Source organism: Schistocerca cancellata, chromosome 2 (genome assembly GCF_023864275.1).
Source record: "Schistocerca cancellata isolate TAMUIC-IGC-003103 chromosome 2, iqSchCanc2.1, whole genome shotgun sequence".
NCBI lineage: Eukaryota > Metazoa > Arthropoda > Insecta > Orthoptera > Acrididae > Schistocerca > Schistocerca cancellata.
Genome location: NC_064627.1, coordinates 1036993704 through 1037010455, shown reverse-complemented (window position 1 = coordinate 1037010455; position 16752 = coordinate 1036993704).

Genomic DNA, 16752 nt, shown 5'->3' with positions numbered 1-16752 from the left:
CTCACAGCATTTTAAAGGAGGCAAAATTGTGACTTGTCAGACCATACTACTTGACTCCACTCAGCTTCTGCCCAGTCTGTGTTGCTTGGCCCATTGCAGCCATAGATTTGTACATGCCACTGTGAACAATGGCCTTTTGTGGAGTACATCACTCCAAATGTCCATTCAGTTTCCTTCCCATTGCTCACCCGGAATCTGGTTTGGTTGGGCCTCGATCCAGTGACAGCAGCTGTTTCTGTCAGATTTAGAACCACTTGAGTTACAAGGTGTTACTGTTGTCTCCAGTCTGTCAGGATCTTTTTATGGCCTCTGTTTTATGCAGTGTTAACATGGCTGCAAGTAGTGCATCTTTCCTTGTAGACACATTGGGCAGTCCAGACTGGTAACACACCAAACTGGCTACTTCATTCACGGTGTGGATAGTTACGTTCTGTTATGCTGATACTGTATGAGTGACCAGTACAAACATACCACTGCACTGCCATGACTTGCATAAATGGTTAGTGTGACACTACCACTGGGTACCAGTTCTGCTCCTTCCGTTGCACTTCAAAGTGACCTGTGTTCCTTTTGTAAGGGTGTGACTAATATTTTGTCTGGTGAGTTTATCATTCACCTTTTTTTTTTGTGGCCCATAAATATAATAATACTCATAAGAAGTCCCACACTTCTCTTTTTCACTGGTTGTAATTTTAATTTCGTGATCAGAAATATCCCTTCATTTTTCAAGCAACAGAGAATTCCTGTTTGTTGCAATATTTCATTGCACTTAGTTGAATAGGAACACTGATTTCATTTTTTCCCATTACTATTTATCTTCCTTTAGATTCTGACGTGCAGGTTGAATTTCAAGCATGTGGAATGACTCAAACTTGGAAATTGAGCATTACCAATTTAGTACTGGAGGGAAGTGTGGGGGATAGAAATTGTATGAGACCAAAAGATGAATACAGTAAGCAGATTCAGAAATGTGTAGGTTGCAGCTTCTTCATCAAGAAGCTTGCACAGGATACAGTAGCATGGGGAGCTGCATCAACCAGTCTTTGAACTGAAGGCCACAAGAAGAACGTATGGAAGTTACAGCAGCCATTGGTGATATCTAAAATTGCCATAGACCACACACAGTAAGGATATGGCATAAAATGAATATCAGTACTTCTCTGCAACATTTGACATTATGTATTTAGCAACATTTCAAGCAGTTAATCTCAAGACAGAAGTTATTATTTGATTCCTAACAAGTAAGCTATAAGAGTTGCCAATTGATTTTAATTTGAAACAGATAACAATTATTTTCAGTTATTAATTGAGGGGTGTAGTGAGAGGGGAAGCTATGCCAAAAAGCTTGAAAAACTCAGTTTTTGCCGTTTCTGGTGTACTACTGTCATATGTTGTGTGTCAAGTAAACTAGAATGACATGACATAGCTCCACATTAGATTCTTAGAGTACGGGAATTCATAGTCATTGGCATTTTGAGTGAGAGGAGTTGTTATGCCACTTCCTGATGATGTCTGCTATGTCATTGACAAAGTTACCAACAGGAATGTTACAGACTGTTGCATAAATTTTATCATACAAGAAGAGCATTTTTTTATTTGATTTTTGCATTTACATCTCTCTTCTTTTACATACATTACACCTAAACTGTTTACATACATTACACCTAAACTGTCTTCTTTCCTCACTTTGTAATGCATGTGTTAACTCATTTTTTTTATAACAAAAATTGTATTTCTGGTATCCTTGTTTTACAGTATTTCAGAGAAACAAGGGTGCTTGTGCATCAGAGCATGTATCTGTAACCCAGGCAAGAGGAAGAGAGAAAATGTAAAGAAGAAAGGTAAGACCAGTAAAATAGCAGCAACTAGGCAAAAAGGATGTGTATGCAACTGAAAATCAAATCGGGCGGCTCTAACCTCAATTGATGTAGCTATTCAACTGTAGATGAACATGCTAAACACATATTATTTTGTTTTGTAATCAGTGAGTGTGCAACATCAAAGTGCATGCCTCAGTGGTCTTATTAAGCTTGAAGCCTGCAGTTGGGGCTTTGCTAAAAAACATAATGACGTAGGAGTGAGTAGGAGAACGAACTCGTTTACTTCAGTGGAGACAGCTACTGGTTACCAAGCTTAGATTTATGTTTGAAAGCTTCTTGCGATACATTTCATGGAAAAGAGTACAGGAGCCAGGAAAGATGTAATGTTGGGGAAAAGATGCAGGTATCGATGAAGTTAGCAATGAGCTTAATATAACAGAGTTTTCCTTGCCACATATAGACAAACACAGCAGTGTTAAGCATGAAATCAGTGTATACTTGTTGCATAATGTTGAGAGATCACATAAAAAAGTTTCTGAATTACAGAAGTCATTATTCATTAAAAGATTACAATTAAGGTGTATACGAGAAGTGTGAAAACTATAGCTGAAATGCACTGTCTGTATGAAAAAAGGCCAAGATTCAGGAGATTTACCTTTAAAATATGAAATGTATGGTAAAGTTTTCAATACTGAGTTTATTATAAGTGAACACATACTGATGTGTAAAACTTGTGATGAGTGTGCTGATTCTATCCCTTTGAATGTTAGGCTACACCAACTTAAAGTAGAAGAAACACAATCTTGGGGGTGGGAGGAATAAGCAAAGAGGCTTGTTCCAGTCATGTTTGAGACTGCTGTGTAATCACCATCTGTGAATTACAGCAGCACCAAAAATTGCAACAGAGGCATTGATCTGTCTAATGTAGTTGTGGGTATACAGCCTAGGCTTCCACATACACAGCTCCAGTATTAATTATGTGTATGTGGTCACATGATATTGCCTTGAGGGGTTCTTCAGCAATTGCACCTTTCATGCAGAAGTGCTTAGTGATCCCATGAATGTTCATTTTAAGAGAAAGTTAATATTTTTTCTGTCTGTTGTACTGGACAAAAAAATTATATTTGTTAATGTGTGTTATTCTATGATTGTGAAAGGACACTATGATTCCATTCAACATTATTTCTTTGTTCTTGGTAATACCTATTTACCAAGTGATCAAGATTTTGGCACAATTGAAAAGAAACTTTGAAAGACATATCATATGTACACACCTGAAGTTGTGGAAAGTGCCAGAGTCAGAGACCCCTTTAATGTAATTTGAATGAAAACATAAATATTTCAGGGATTTTTCTACAGTAAAATATAAAGAGTGGAATTGCAATAAGTGCTAGTCAGAAAAATAACCTATGTGAAATTTGATAGACAGCCTGGCATGCTTATTTTCAAATACACTAACTCTGAAGGAGAACCGTGACAAGGATTGGAACTCTTCAAAAAGTTGCCAGATCATCACTAAAAAAAACTAGAAGAGAACTCATGCTAAATCATCCTTACATGATTAAACTTGAGGAAATGCCATCACTCTACCCATTCAGACTGCCCATGTCGTCTGTGAAGTTAAAAGACCTCATTGCAATAATGGTCGAAGAGAGCTCTGGCACGGTAGGATCCTTAGATGTTGAGGAAGATGGTGTAGAGTTACATAACTCCATAAAAAGAATAAATTAAACAGTCAAAAGTGACTAGTGCAAAAGAATTCAGTGTGAAAAGTACATTAAAGTATGTCTAAAATTGATCACTTACGATTTTCGGTGGTCATGTTCTGACTGTTTAAAAGAAGAAAACACATGTTTAGCCTTGGCAGTACAGTTGAAACATGAAATTATAAGAGTGGTGTTAAGTGATAGAGAGGTTCTGAAAAGTGAATATGTTTACTGAAGAAAGAAATCGAAGACCAGAAGTGTCAAGAAAATTGTAGTAATGTAAAAACATCAGTTGCAGACCATAACAAAGAAAATGTGCAAAATACTAAAAATAGTTAAAGATCTGAAAATTGGTGAAATGATAAGACATTCTCATTCTTCAAAAGACTAAAGCTGGCATCAACTCATGGCATATGAGTGAATGTTGCTTAGGGGAAAATTCAAGGAACTACCAGCCACCAAGAACAGATGAAATAAACCGGTTTGTAGACAGTCAAGGGCGGAATTTAGTGGCTGAACTGTCTAATGTAGTTGTGGGTATACAGCCTAGGCTTCCACATACACAGCTCCAGTATTAATTATGTGTATGTGGTCACAATGACTTCTGTGAATCCTAATGTGGCAACACTTTCAACTAACAAAAACTTCATATTCTCAGCAGAAACAAACGAAGTAACAATAAACCACGCTACAGAGCTATTGCTCTCACTCAAAAGAAGGCTCCACCAGCTGAGAAGGTCAAATTTGATTGTCTTCTGTCCCACACAGTTATGACTTACCAGATTGGTCATGTGTAAAGAAATTGAATATGCTGTATTGTTCTACAGAGGTCATTTCCCTCAATGACAAAAATCATGAACTCTCAGAAAAAATAACCACAGAATGCCAGATCACTGAAACAGTACATCAGCAGGGCAAGAATAATGTCTTTTGACACCAATAAAACTCTCCACCAATGTTGCACCACTCAAGACAGTGTATGTGATTCATATGGACCTCTGCCTCACAGAGGTTTAAATACACATGATTAGATTTACTTTCATTCCAATTGATACGTAGTGAGGAGGTCCTCCAGGATGTGGAACATGTCAGAAAAACAACAATACATGACAAATATTTACAACTAAAACAAATAAGCTAATGTACCATTCCACAGGTCCCAAGTGGAATGATCGTCATTTTTTAATGAACACTAAGAGTCATTTTACAAATACTAATGCACTGAATTTAAAATAAAAAAGTTTTTTATTTATTTATAAGGTAATAAACATGTAATACAACTACTGTAATACTTATTTACTATAAACACATTACTGCACTGAAATGGTGCAGAAGTTAGATTATATTATATTATTATTATTATTATAAAACAAAATGTCCAGACACTCTGACCAAAATGGTACTGAAACAGAGGATGACAGAATAAAGGCCGAAATACTAAATGTCTTTTTCCAAAGTTGTTTCACAGAGGAAGATTGCACTGTAGTTCCTTCTCTAGATTGTCGCACAGATGACAAAATGGTAGATATCGAAATAGACGACAGAGGGATAGAGAAACAATTAAAATCGCTCAAAAGAGGAAAGGCCTCTGGACCTGATGGGATACCAGTTCAATTTTACACAGAGTACGCGAAGGAACTTGCCCCCCTTCTTGCAGCGGTGTACCGTAGGTCTCTAGAAGAGCGTAGCGTTCCAAAGGATTGGAAAAGGGCACAGGTCATCCCCGTTTTCAAGAAGGGACGTCGAACAGATGTGCAGAACTATAGACCTATATCTCTAACGTTGATCAGTTGCAGAATTTTGGAACACGTATTGTGTTCGAGTATAATGACTTTTCTGGAGACTAGAAATCTACTCTGTAGGAATCAGCATGGGTTTCGAAAAAGACGGTCATGTGAAACCCAGCTCGCGCTATTCGTCGACGAGACTCGGAGGGCCATAGACACGGGTTCACAGGTAGATGCCGTGTTTCTTGACTTCCGCAAGGCGTTCGATACAGTTCCCCACAGTCGTTTAATGAACAAAGTAAGAGCATATGGACTATCAGACCAATTGTGTGATTGGATTGAGGAGTTCCTAGATAACAGGACGCAGCATGTTATTCTCAATGGAGAGAAGTCTTCCGAAGTAAGAGTGATTTCAGGTGTGCCGCAGGGGAGTGTCATAGGACCGTTGCTATTCACAATATACATAAATGACCTGGTGGATGACATCGGAAGTTCACTGAGGCTTTTTGCAGATGATGCTGTGGTGTACCGAGAGGTTGTAACAATGGAAAATTGTACTGAAATGCAGGAGGATCTCCAGCGAATTGACGCATGGTGCAGGGAATGGCAATTGAATCTCAATGTAGACAAGTGTAATGTGCTGCGAATATACAGAAAGATAGATCCTTTATCATTTAGCTACAAAATAGCAGGTCAGCAACTGGAAGCAGTTAATACCATAAATTATCTGGGAGTACGCATTAGGTGTGATTTAAAATGGAATGATCATATAATGTTGATCGTCGGTAAAGCAGATGCCAGACTGAGATTCATTGGAAGAATCCTAAGGAAATGCAATCCGAAAACAAAGGAAGTAGGTTACAGTACGCTTGTTCGCCCACTGCTTGAATACTGCTCAGCAGTGTGGGATCCGTACCAGATAGGGTTGATAGAAGAGATAGAGAAGATCCAACGGAGAGCAGCGCGCTTCGTTACAGGATCATTTAGTAATCGCAAAAGCGTTACGGAGATGATAGATAAACTCCAGTGGAAGACTCTGCAGGAGAGACGCTCAGTAGCTCGGTACGGGCTTTTATTGAAGTTTCGAGAACATACCTTCACCGAAGAGTCAAGCAGTATATTGCTCCCTCCTACGTATATCTCGCGAAGAGACCATGAGGATAAAATCAGAGAGATTAGAGCCCACACAGAGGCATACCGACAGTCCTTCTTTCCACGAACAATACGAGACTGGAATAGAAGGGAGAACCGATAGAGGTACTGAAGGTACCCTCCGCCACACACCGTCAGGTGGCTTGCGGAGTATGGATGTAGATGTAGATGTAGATACTTACACACACACACACAAATATTTTCAGTGAACACATTACTGCACTGAAATTGTGCAGAAGTTATGTTGTACTTATATACAAATCAGTTGGTTTTACTAAGAAATTCATCAATGGAGTAGAAGGAGTTGGCCACCAATAAATCCTTTAGGCTTCTCTTAAACTGAATTTCATTGGTTGTTAAGCTTTTTATGGTTGCTGGCAAGTTATTGAAAATGTGTGTTCCTGAATAATGCACACCTTTTTGTACAAGACTAAGTGACTTTAAATCCTTGTGAAGATTATTCTTATTTCTAGTATTGATTCCATGAATTGAGCTGTTGGTTTGAAAAAGTGATATATTTTTAATGACAAATTTCATTAAGTAATAAATATATTGGGAAGCTGTAGTTAGTATCCCTAGTTCCCTAAACAGGCTTCTGCAGGATGTTCTTGAGTTCACACCACATATAATTCTTACTGCACGTTTTTGTGCCCAGAAAACTTTAGCTTGGCTTGATGAATTACCCCAAAAAATAGTCCCATATGACATTATGGAATGAAAGTAAGCATAGTATGCCAGCTTTTTCATTTTTGTATCCCCTATGTCTGACAAAATTCGCATTGCAAACAGAGATTTGTTAAGACGCTTCAGCAGTTCTGTGGTGTGCTCCTCCCAGTTGAATTTATTATCAAGCTGTAATCCCAAGAATTTAACACTGTCCACTTCTTCTATCTTCTTGTCATCGTATGTTAGACATATACTCTTGGGACACCCCTTACAAGTTCTGAACTGCATGTAGTTGTTTTTTCAAAGTTTAGTGACAAAGAATTGGCTAGGAACCAGTGATTAATGTCCACAAATATTTTATTGGCTGATCTTTCTAAGACTACACTTGATTTGCTATTTATTGCAATGTTTGTATCATCGGCAAACAAAACAAACTTGGCATCTGGTAATGTTACTGATGAAAGGTCATTGATATACACAAGAAAAAGTAAGGGCCCCAAAATGGAACCTTGTGGGACCCCACATGTAATTAGTTCCCAGTTGGATGATGCCTGATAGCTTGATACATGTCTCTTTCCTAATAACACCCTTTGTTTCCTGCCAGAGATATAAGATTTGAACCATTTTGCAGCATTTCCTATTACGCTATAATATTCTAGTTTACTTAAAAGGATATTGTGATTTACACAGTCAAATGTCTCTGAGAGATCACAAAATATACCAGTTGCCTGCAATTTTTTGTCCAATGAATTAAGCACATTTGCACTGTAAGTGTAGATAGCCTTCTCAATATCAGAACCTTTTAGAAATCCAAACTGTGACTTTGACAGTATGTTATTTGAGATAAGATGGTTATAAAGACGACTGTACATTACTTTTTCGAAAATTTTTGAGAATGCTGGCAACAGTGAAATTGGACGGAAATTTGATGCTATTTCTTTATCTCCCTTCTTAAACAGTGGCTTAACTTCAGCATATTTCAGCCATTCAGGAAATATTCCACTGATAAACAACTGGTTACACAGATAGCTTAATATGTTACTTAGCTAAGAATCACATTCTTTAATTAACTTTGTTGATATTTCATCATACCCACTAGATGTTTTTGATTTTAAAGATTTTATGATGGACATTATTTCTGTTGGGGTAGTGAGGGTCAAATTCATATTATGGAAGTTACTTGAAATGTCTGGTCTAAGGTAATCCATAGCAGCATCTACCGAACCTGACAACCCCGTCTTTTCAGTAACAGTTATAAAATGTTTGTTAAAAAGTTCTGCAACACTATACACATCTGTCACCAATGTATCATTTACTCTTAATGCTATTTGTTCCTCTTCATGTCTGGTTCTACCGGTCTCCTCCTTCACTATATCCCATATTGTCTTTATTTTGTTATCTGATATGACTATCTTTTCCTTGTAATATATTTGCTTTGACATCCGTATTACAGTCTTTAATATTTTGCAGTATTTCTTATAATGTGCTTTAGCATCAACATTGGAAATGTTTCGGATTGACAGATACAGTTTTCTTTTTGTTTTACAAGATACTCCTATTCCTTGAGTAATCCATGGCTTCTTTGTAGACTTTGCTCTATCCTTGGTAAGTTTTGGGGGAAAGCAGTGTTCGAATAAGGTAAGCACTTTATTAGCAAAAATGTTATGTTTTTCATTCATGCCATGAGCACTGTAAACATCAGTCCAGTGAATGTCTCTGAGGAGTGTCCTAAAATAATCAATTTTTGGCTTACTGATTACCCTCTTGAGCTCAGATTTAACAGATTTTATATCCTGTTCAGTATTAACATTTAACAGAAGGAACTGCATGTCATGGTCTGAGAGGCCATTGACTATTGGTTTTGTAATATAATTTTGTTCATTGGTCTTTTCTATAAAGATATTATCAATGGCTGTTTGTGAGCAAGTGGCTATCCTAGTGGGGAACTTTACTGTGGGAATTAAGTTGAATGATAGTGTTACTAACTCAAATAAGTTCTTATTGGGAGAGTCTTTAAGGAAATCTACATTGAAATCACCAGCAACCACTATTTCTTTGTTTTTGGTTGTTAAATGGGCCAGTACAGCTTCAAGGTGGTTTACAAACAGATTAAAGTTACCTGCAGGTGCTCGATATACACTTAATATTATGATAGATTTTTTGTGAAAATCTAATTCTGTTGCACGTGCTTCCATATGCTGTTCTAGGCAAAATTTATGAATGTCTATGTTCTTAAATTTATGACAGTTCCTGATGAATGTGGCAACTCCTCCTTTCTCCATTTCTGATCTACAAAAGTGAGATGCTAACCTAAACCCTGTAACACTTAAAAGTTCTATACCAGTGGTCACATGATGTTCAGAGAGGCAGATTATGTCAGCTGGGTTTGAAGACTCTAATTCATCTATGCAGATAGTTAATTCATTAATTTTATTTCTCAGTCCTCAAATATTTTGATGCAATAAAGATAGCTGACATTTCACATTGACTGAGTTAAAATTGGGTGGAGTTAAAATATCTGCTGACAGTTGAAAATTCTTAGCCAACGGCTGTTTATGCTGATGTAATAAGGTGGAATTATGTTTTTTGATTTCTTTCTCAAACTGAAGGTTTGTCTCAGTTCTAACCTCTCTTAAAATTTGCTTTCTTTCTGTCCTCCCTACCCTAAAAAAGGGTCTTTTCTGAATCCTATAACCACTGGTATTTTACCACTCATGACAGTGCCTCCCCCCTGTATCATTTCTGCAATATTCTGTAGAAGGTTCAGGAAAGAAAACAAACAATTTTGAATCATCATCCAAAGGCAATGAAATAAAACAAAATTACATTCTAAAATTAGATCATCACAATAGGATAAATGACCATCAAGAAAGTGTTCAGAGGTGTAATTTGGATGCACAAGCAGCTGGGAAAAAAGATAAAGAAAAAAATTTAGAAACGAATATAAATTTTCTGCTGTAAGAATTCTACACCAAATTATGATATGTATCAAGTAAATTAGACAATATAATTGCAGTCACGAACGATGGCAGTCGAGTTTTGGCTTATTCTGCATGCCTATGTCACGCATTCTTGGACAGCTGGTGAGTGCTCTGCTGTGAATTTTTTAGCTAATGTGAGCATTAAATGTGATCGTAGCAAGTTATTTACTGAATTTCGGTTACATTTGTTGCGAGTTGTCATCGTAGTGGTGGTATATGAGAAACTCTGCATAAGGAAGCGAGAGACGTAATTTGCTGGATATACACTTTCTTCAAGAGCAAAGCACGTGCATCTGTGTACTGTAACTGTCACTTGGCATCTGCTACAATGCAGTCCCCATCCATATGTGCCGAACAGACATCATTCGTGGATTGGACTATAGCAGCAGCAGAACTACCACATATATTTATTATGACAGAAAATGGGTTAAACAATAATGAAATAATCGTTTACAACATACAGGACCATCAAAAAGTGACTTACTTCTGCAGATGTCACTATAAAGGTGGAGGAGTTGAACTATATATTGACTTACTTCTGCAGATGTCAATATAAATGTGGAGGAGTTGAACTACAATGAAACATTGCCTACCATGGACAGTGGACATCTGTACAGAAATGCTGTTTGGATTGGCAAACATTCAAAGGAGAAAAGTGTTTGATATTCGGAATATACAGATCAGCAGACAGGTAAATGATAATCTACAGAAGCTAAAAGTTCTGTTAGACAAGTCCATTGAGCAATTGACGTACATAATAGTAGCAGGTTATCTAAATATTAACACACTGAAAGAAAGTAGTAAAGAGTCCCACAAGGTGCAGTGAAGATACAGAGACATTAATAGATCACCTAATTACCTGTACACCACAATACAGACAAAAAGTACAGGTCATAAACACAGCCATTGCTGACCACCATAGGGTATTAATACAGGCATCAGATACGGTAAAATGTCGTAAAAAATCTTTAAAGAGTTGCGACAAATAAAGCAAGCAAACCTACAGAGGCTATAAAGAATAATATAGTCTAAATACTGAAACAATATTTACCAAACAGAAAACATAAATAATGGATGGGAATCATTCTACAAAACATTATCCTATTACATAGATCTTGCATGTCCTTAGTATATAGGAATACAGATGTTACGTGCATTAAAAATTGGGTCACAGCAGATGCAAAAAGAAAGAACAAAGAACTAAAACTGTATGAACAATCTTGGATAAATCCAACACAAGCAAACTGTGATGCCTACAGGGACAAGAAGACCTCATATAAGAAAATGCTAAAAGAAACCAGATCAAATTAGTACATAAACAAAATTACAGCTTCAAATAATATTGCGAAGACCACGTGGTCTCACACAAAGGAAGAGAGGGATGGTGTAGACATGAAAAACAGTGGAAACATAACTATAAAGGAAAATGGGAAGAAAATCAAGGACCCTTAAGAAGTCAGTAATATTTAAGTCAGCCTTAAGTTGTGGTAGTGGACAAATTGATAAACCAAAACCTTCCTGACACACAATTCGTACAGTCCTCCTCACAAGACAAAAAGTTTGTTGCTTCTCCCAACAAATGAACCTAAATTATTCAAGTAATACACTGATTAAAAACAAAAAATGCTGGGGGGGGGCTAGACAGCATATCTACTAGAGTAATTAAATGCTTCAATTTTCAAAAATAAACTAAAATGTCTCTTGATTAAAACTTGTTCATACAGTGTTAAAGAATACACTGAAGCAAAAAATTAATGTAAAATATATTAGATGCTTGGTTTTTAGAGGCTACTTTTGAAGAAATCAAGTCACTTTACTGATTTATGCATGTAGTTATGTAATTTTGAAACTTGTAATTTTTCATACTTAATGTAAACATGGCGTGTCAAATACATAAGTACAGAATGATCCACAAACATAAATAAATAAATATTTGCAAAATATAAAATAAAATTCTTATGTTTGGAACAAAAAATATCTGTAAAATACGAAAACTGAGTTACACCCACTCGCAGGAAAGCCAAGACTGTCATTAGGAAACTAGATTAAACAAATCTTGCAACTAAAATATCAAAAACAACCATCAGTTGAATGGAGTTGTTAAACACCTGGTATCAGTTTCCAAGAACCAAAAGACCAGCAAACCAAAGGGGTATCAAATTACAGTTAAATACCAAAAGAAGAGCTGCACAACAGACTTTCGGATTCTCCACTCCATGTCAAGAAGAGGAAACCAAAGATGCAATGAAAAGTATGAAACTTGGAAAAGCAGCTGGCTTTGATGGGATACACCCTAAATTTCTGGCTCACCATGGACCAGCAGTAGTAAAATGGTCTTCGAACTACTTCTCAAATATCCTACAAACTGGAAATCTTCTGCCTCTGATGAAAGGAATTAAAGTATTAACCATATTGAAACCAAATAAAAATCCCATGAGGATGGAAAACTGTTGTCCAATAGCAATTTTAAGTTTGGCATATGAACTCTTTGAGCCTCTGAAGTACAATAAAATTTTTAAGTAATTGACAAACACATCCCTATAGACCAAGCAGGATTCAGACCAGCAGAAGTTTATAATGATCAGGTACTCTCTTTCACTACTTATATCTACAATGGGTTGGAGAAAAATCAGTAAGAGTAGCTACCTTTTTTTATCTTTCAGCTGCTTATGGCACTGTTTGGCAAGAAGAATTTCTGTTGAAATTCATGAGTGGTATCCCATGTTGTAAACTTATGAACCAACGTTACCACATACTAAACAATAGAGTCTGAGATGTGTTCTGATGATGACAGAAGTAGAGTATTTAAACAAAATCATGGTTTACCTCAAGGACCTGTTCTGGCTCCCCTCCTTTTCAGTTCATAAACACATGACTTTCGAAATATCTTCAAGATAATTCATTTTTGCTGGTGACGTTTATTTGGAGGCCCAGAGTTCATATTTTCTGATGCTGAAACCACCTTTTCCACTGAGGGATGTATACTTCACAAACTGGTACCTCCAACTAAATGCTGCATTTCGCCTACACAACAGACAGGCAAAATATAAACCAGAAGTCAGATTCAGAGGCCAAGTCTTACCATACTGCAGTACACCATAACACCTAGGAGTAACACTAGATTGAACTTGCAAGCAGCGTCTTTCAAACATGCACTACTGGCCATTAAAATTGCTACACCACGAAGATGACGTGCTACAGACGCAAAATTTAACCGACAGCAAGAAGATGCTGTGATATGCAAATGATTAGCTTTTCAGAGCACTCACACAAGGTTGGTGCCAGTGGTGACACCTACAATGTGCTGACATGAGGAAAGTTTCCAACCAATTTCTCATACACAAACAGCAGTTGACCGGTGTTGCCTGGTGAAACGTTGTGATGCCTCGTGTAAGGAGGAGAAATGCGTTCCATCACGTTTGCGACTGATAAAGGTCGGATTGTAGCCTATCACGATTGCAGTTTATCGTATCGTGACATTGCTGCTCACGTTGGCCGAGATCCAATGACTGTTAGCGGAATATGGAATCGGTGGGTTCAGGAGGGTAATACAGAACGCCATGCTGGATCCCAACAGCCTTGTATCAGTAGCAGTCGAGATGATGGGCATCTTATCCGCAAGGCTGGAACAGATCGTGCAGCCACGTCTCGATCCCTGAGTCAACAGATGGGGGCGTTTGTAAGACAACAACCATCTGCATGAACAGTTTGACGATGTTTGCAGCAGCGTGGACTATCGGCTTGGAGACCATGGCTGTGGTTACCCTTGACGCTGCATCACAGACAGGAGCGCCTGCGATGGTGTACTCACCGACGAACCTGGGTGCACGAATGGCAAAATGTCATTTTTTCAGATGAATCCAGGTTCTGTTTACAGCATCATGATGGTCACACCCGTGTTTGGTGCCATCGCGGAGAACACACATTGGAAGCGTGTATTCGTCATCGCCATACTGGCGTATCACCCAGTGTGATAGTATGGAGTGCCATCGGTTACACGTCTCGGTCACCTCTTGTTCACATTGACGGCACTTTGAACAGTGGACGTTACATTTCAGATGCGTTACGACCTGTGGCTCTACCCTTCATTCGATCCCTGCGAAACCCTACATTTCAGCAGGATAATGCACGACCGCATGTTGCAGGTCCTTTACAGGCCTTTCTGGACACAGAAAATGTTGAGCTGCTGCCCGGCCAGCACATTCTCCAGATCTGTCACCAATTGAAAACGTCTGGTCAATGGTGGCCAAGCAACTGGCTCGTCACAATACGCCAGTCACTACTCTTGATGAACTGTGGTATTGTGTTGAAGCTGCACGGGCAACTGTACCTGTACACACCATCCAAGCTCTTTTTGACTCAATGCCCAAGCATATCAAGGCTGTAATTACACCCAGAGGTGGTGGTTCTGGATACTGATTTCTCAGGGTCTATGCACCCAAATTGCATGAAAATGTAATCACATGTCAGTTCTAGTATAATATATTTGTCCAATGAATACCTATTTATCATCTGCATTTCTTCTTGGTGTAGCAATTTTAGCTGCTAAAGTGAAAAAACAACATTCCTCAAAAACATTTTGGTACCATGTGGGAAGCTAATGATCATGTTTGAAGAGCCACAGATGTAGTGTGTGCAACTCAATCAGGCAATGTGAATAATTATGAGATTTTGGAGGAATTCACTCCAATGTGGTAGGAATATACCAGTAACGAGACGGAATGCTGATACAGAAACACTATGTATTGACAAGAAGCATGCCCATAGACACACAGCTTGGAACATACTGCTGTCTTTGGTCAAGTCACAGATACTGCAGTCCTCACTCACTGGTGGTGACTGTAGGTGTGGATATCCCCACAGAGCGCCCCCTCCCCCTCGTAGTGCGTTGCACTGAAGAGGGGTGTTTGTGAGGACAATGACTGATGCTCTGCAGGTTTTAGGTGATGGTGCAGGTACATTTATAACACAGACTGCCACAGAGAGTGCAGATCAGTTTTGTGACCCTGGTGCGTGGTGAAGCGTGATACTCAAGTGTCAACAAAAATGCATGCTGTTGTTTCAGCTGTAATGTCTTTAAAATGATGTTCCTTCGACCCACCATGAAACCCTCCTTGTGATGGAGAGGAGGAACTTGTAGTTTTCCAAATTGGTAAGGGCCCCCACAGGATCAATGTAGAGGTGGCAGAAATGAGCTGCGCTCGTGAATTGGCTGAGTTGTGGTTGCGCATGTCATTCTGCCTTGCTGTGGTGACGGGATTCACACATCTGTGTCCAAGTGTGAAAGACTATCTTAATGTTGAGTCACACAAAATGTTCAGTGATTAGCGGACTGCGGGACGAATGTAAGGATATGGACAGATTTAAAGATTTTGTGTCACATTGTTAGTGTGGTGCAAGTGGTTGAATTTCGGGTGAATCTTTTCGATTTTGAGGCTGGTGTTGCTGCATAGTGGTTCAGCAATGCTAGTGTAAGTTTTTCGGGCAGCAGCTTGCTATTCTCACTTGAATTGGATAGGTAATCAGCACTGATGTCTGCACTGTGTAGGTGCTGTACATCTGTTGAGCACTGTGAGATGAAATCCATGTGTTGAAAACCTTGTGGGGTGAATTCCTTTGTGGATATTTTATAATGTTAACAAATGGCTTATGGTTCATGAGTAGAATGACATTCCTACCTTCAAGGTCTTTGCAGAAGTACTTAACTGCCTTGTAAAACATAAGGAGTTCTTCGTCGAATGCTGACCATTTGGACTGGGAAGCTGTCAGTTTTCAAGCAAAAAACCGGAGAGGTTGAGCTTTGATGCTCACCAACTTTTGTAGCACCTTGCCTATGGTGGTGTCACTCACATAAGCATTAGCAGTCAATTGAGCATTCGTGATGGGTTGTACAAGTGTGACTGCATTAGTGTGACATTCTTTTGTGCAATGGAAACCATTTCACATGTTTTCAGTCAATTAAACCTTCCTTTTTCCAATTTCATTGTGACCTGATAATGCATTTGTGAGCAGCACTTGTGGTGCAGCGGCTTGTGGTAGGTGGCATTGTTAGTAATTTAAAATTATGATAAATGTCAGAGTTCATGGTAAATTAGTGGTAGTGGGAGCTGTTGTACGGTTTCTGCCCTGTCTGGTGTTGGTCTGATGCCTGTGGCACTGACTAAGTGTCCAAGGAAAGTGACTTTTTTTTTTATTTAGTTGAGATTAGTCATGATTGATCAACACACTGCTATCTTGTAAGGTTCTGAGAAATGGTTCGAGGTGTACCTCATGTTCTTCAGGCTAGGTGGAAAAAATAAGAGTATCATTGAGGTATGGATAGCAATGATTGACATGGAAGATGATCTTGCCAATATTCTGCTGCCAAATCTGTGCAGTGTTTTTCAACCCATAAGGCACGAAAAGGTATTCGTACAGACCAAAGGGTGTGATAATTGCCACTTTTGTCGTTGGTGTGCATATGGATTTGTAAATGGGCTTTTTTACAATCGAGTACACTAAAGGTGGATGTGCCTGCCAGTGTGTGAGTAAAGTCTTGTATATTTTGTAATGGGTAACTGTCAGGCATTGTAAGGGTGTTGAGAGCTCTATAATCACAGCAGAGGTGAAGAGTGCCCTCTTTTATTTATTTATTTATTTATTTTTACACCTATTTGATAGCCGACACCCACTGGCTGAAGAGGGCAGGCGTCTACAAAAT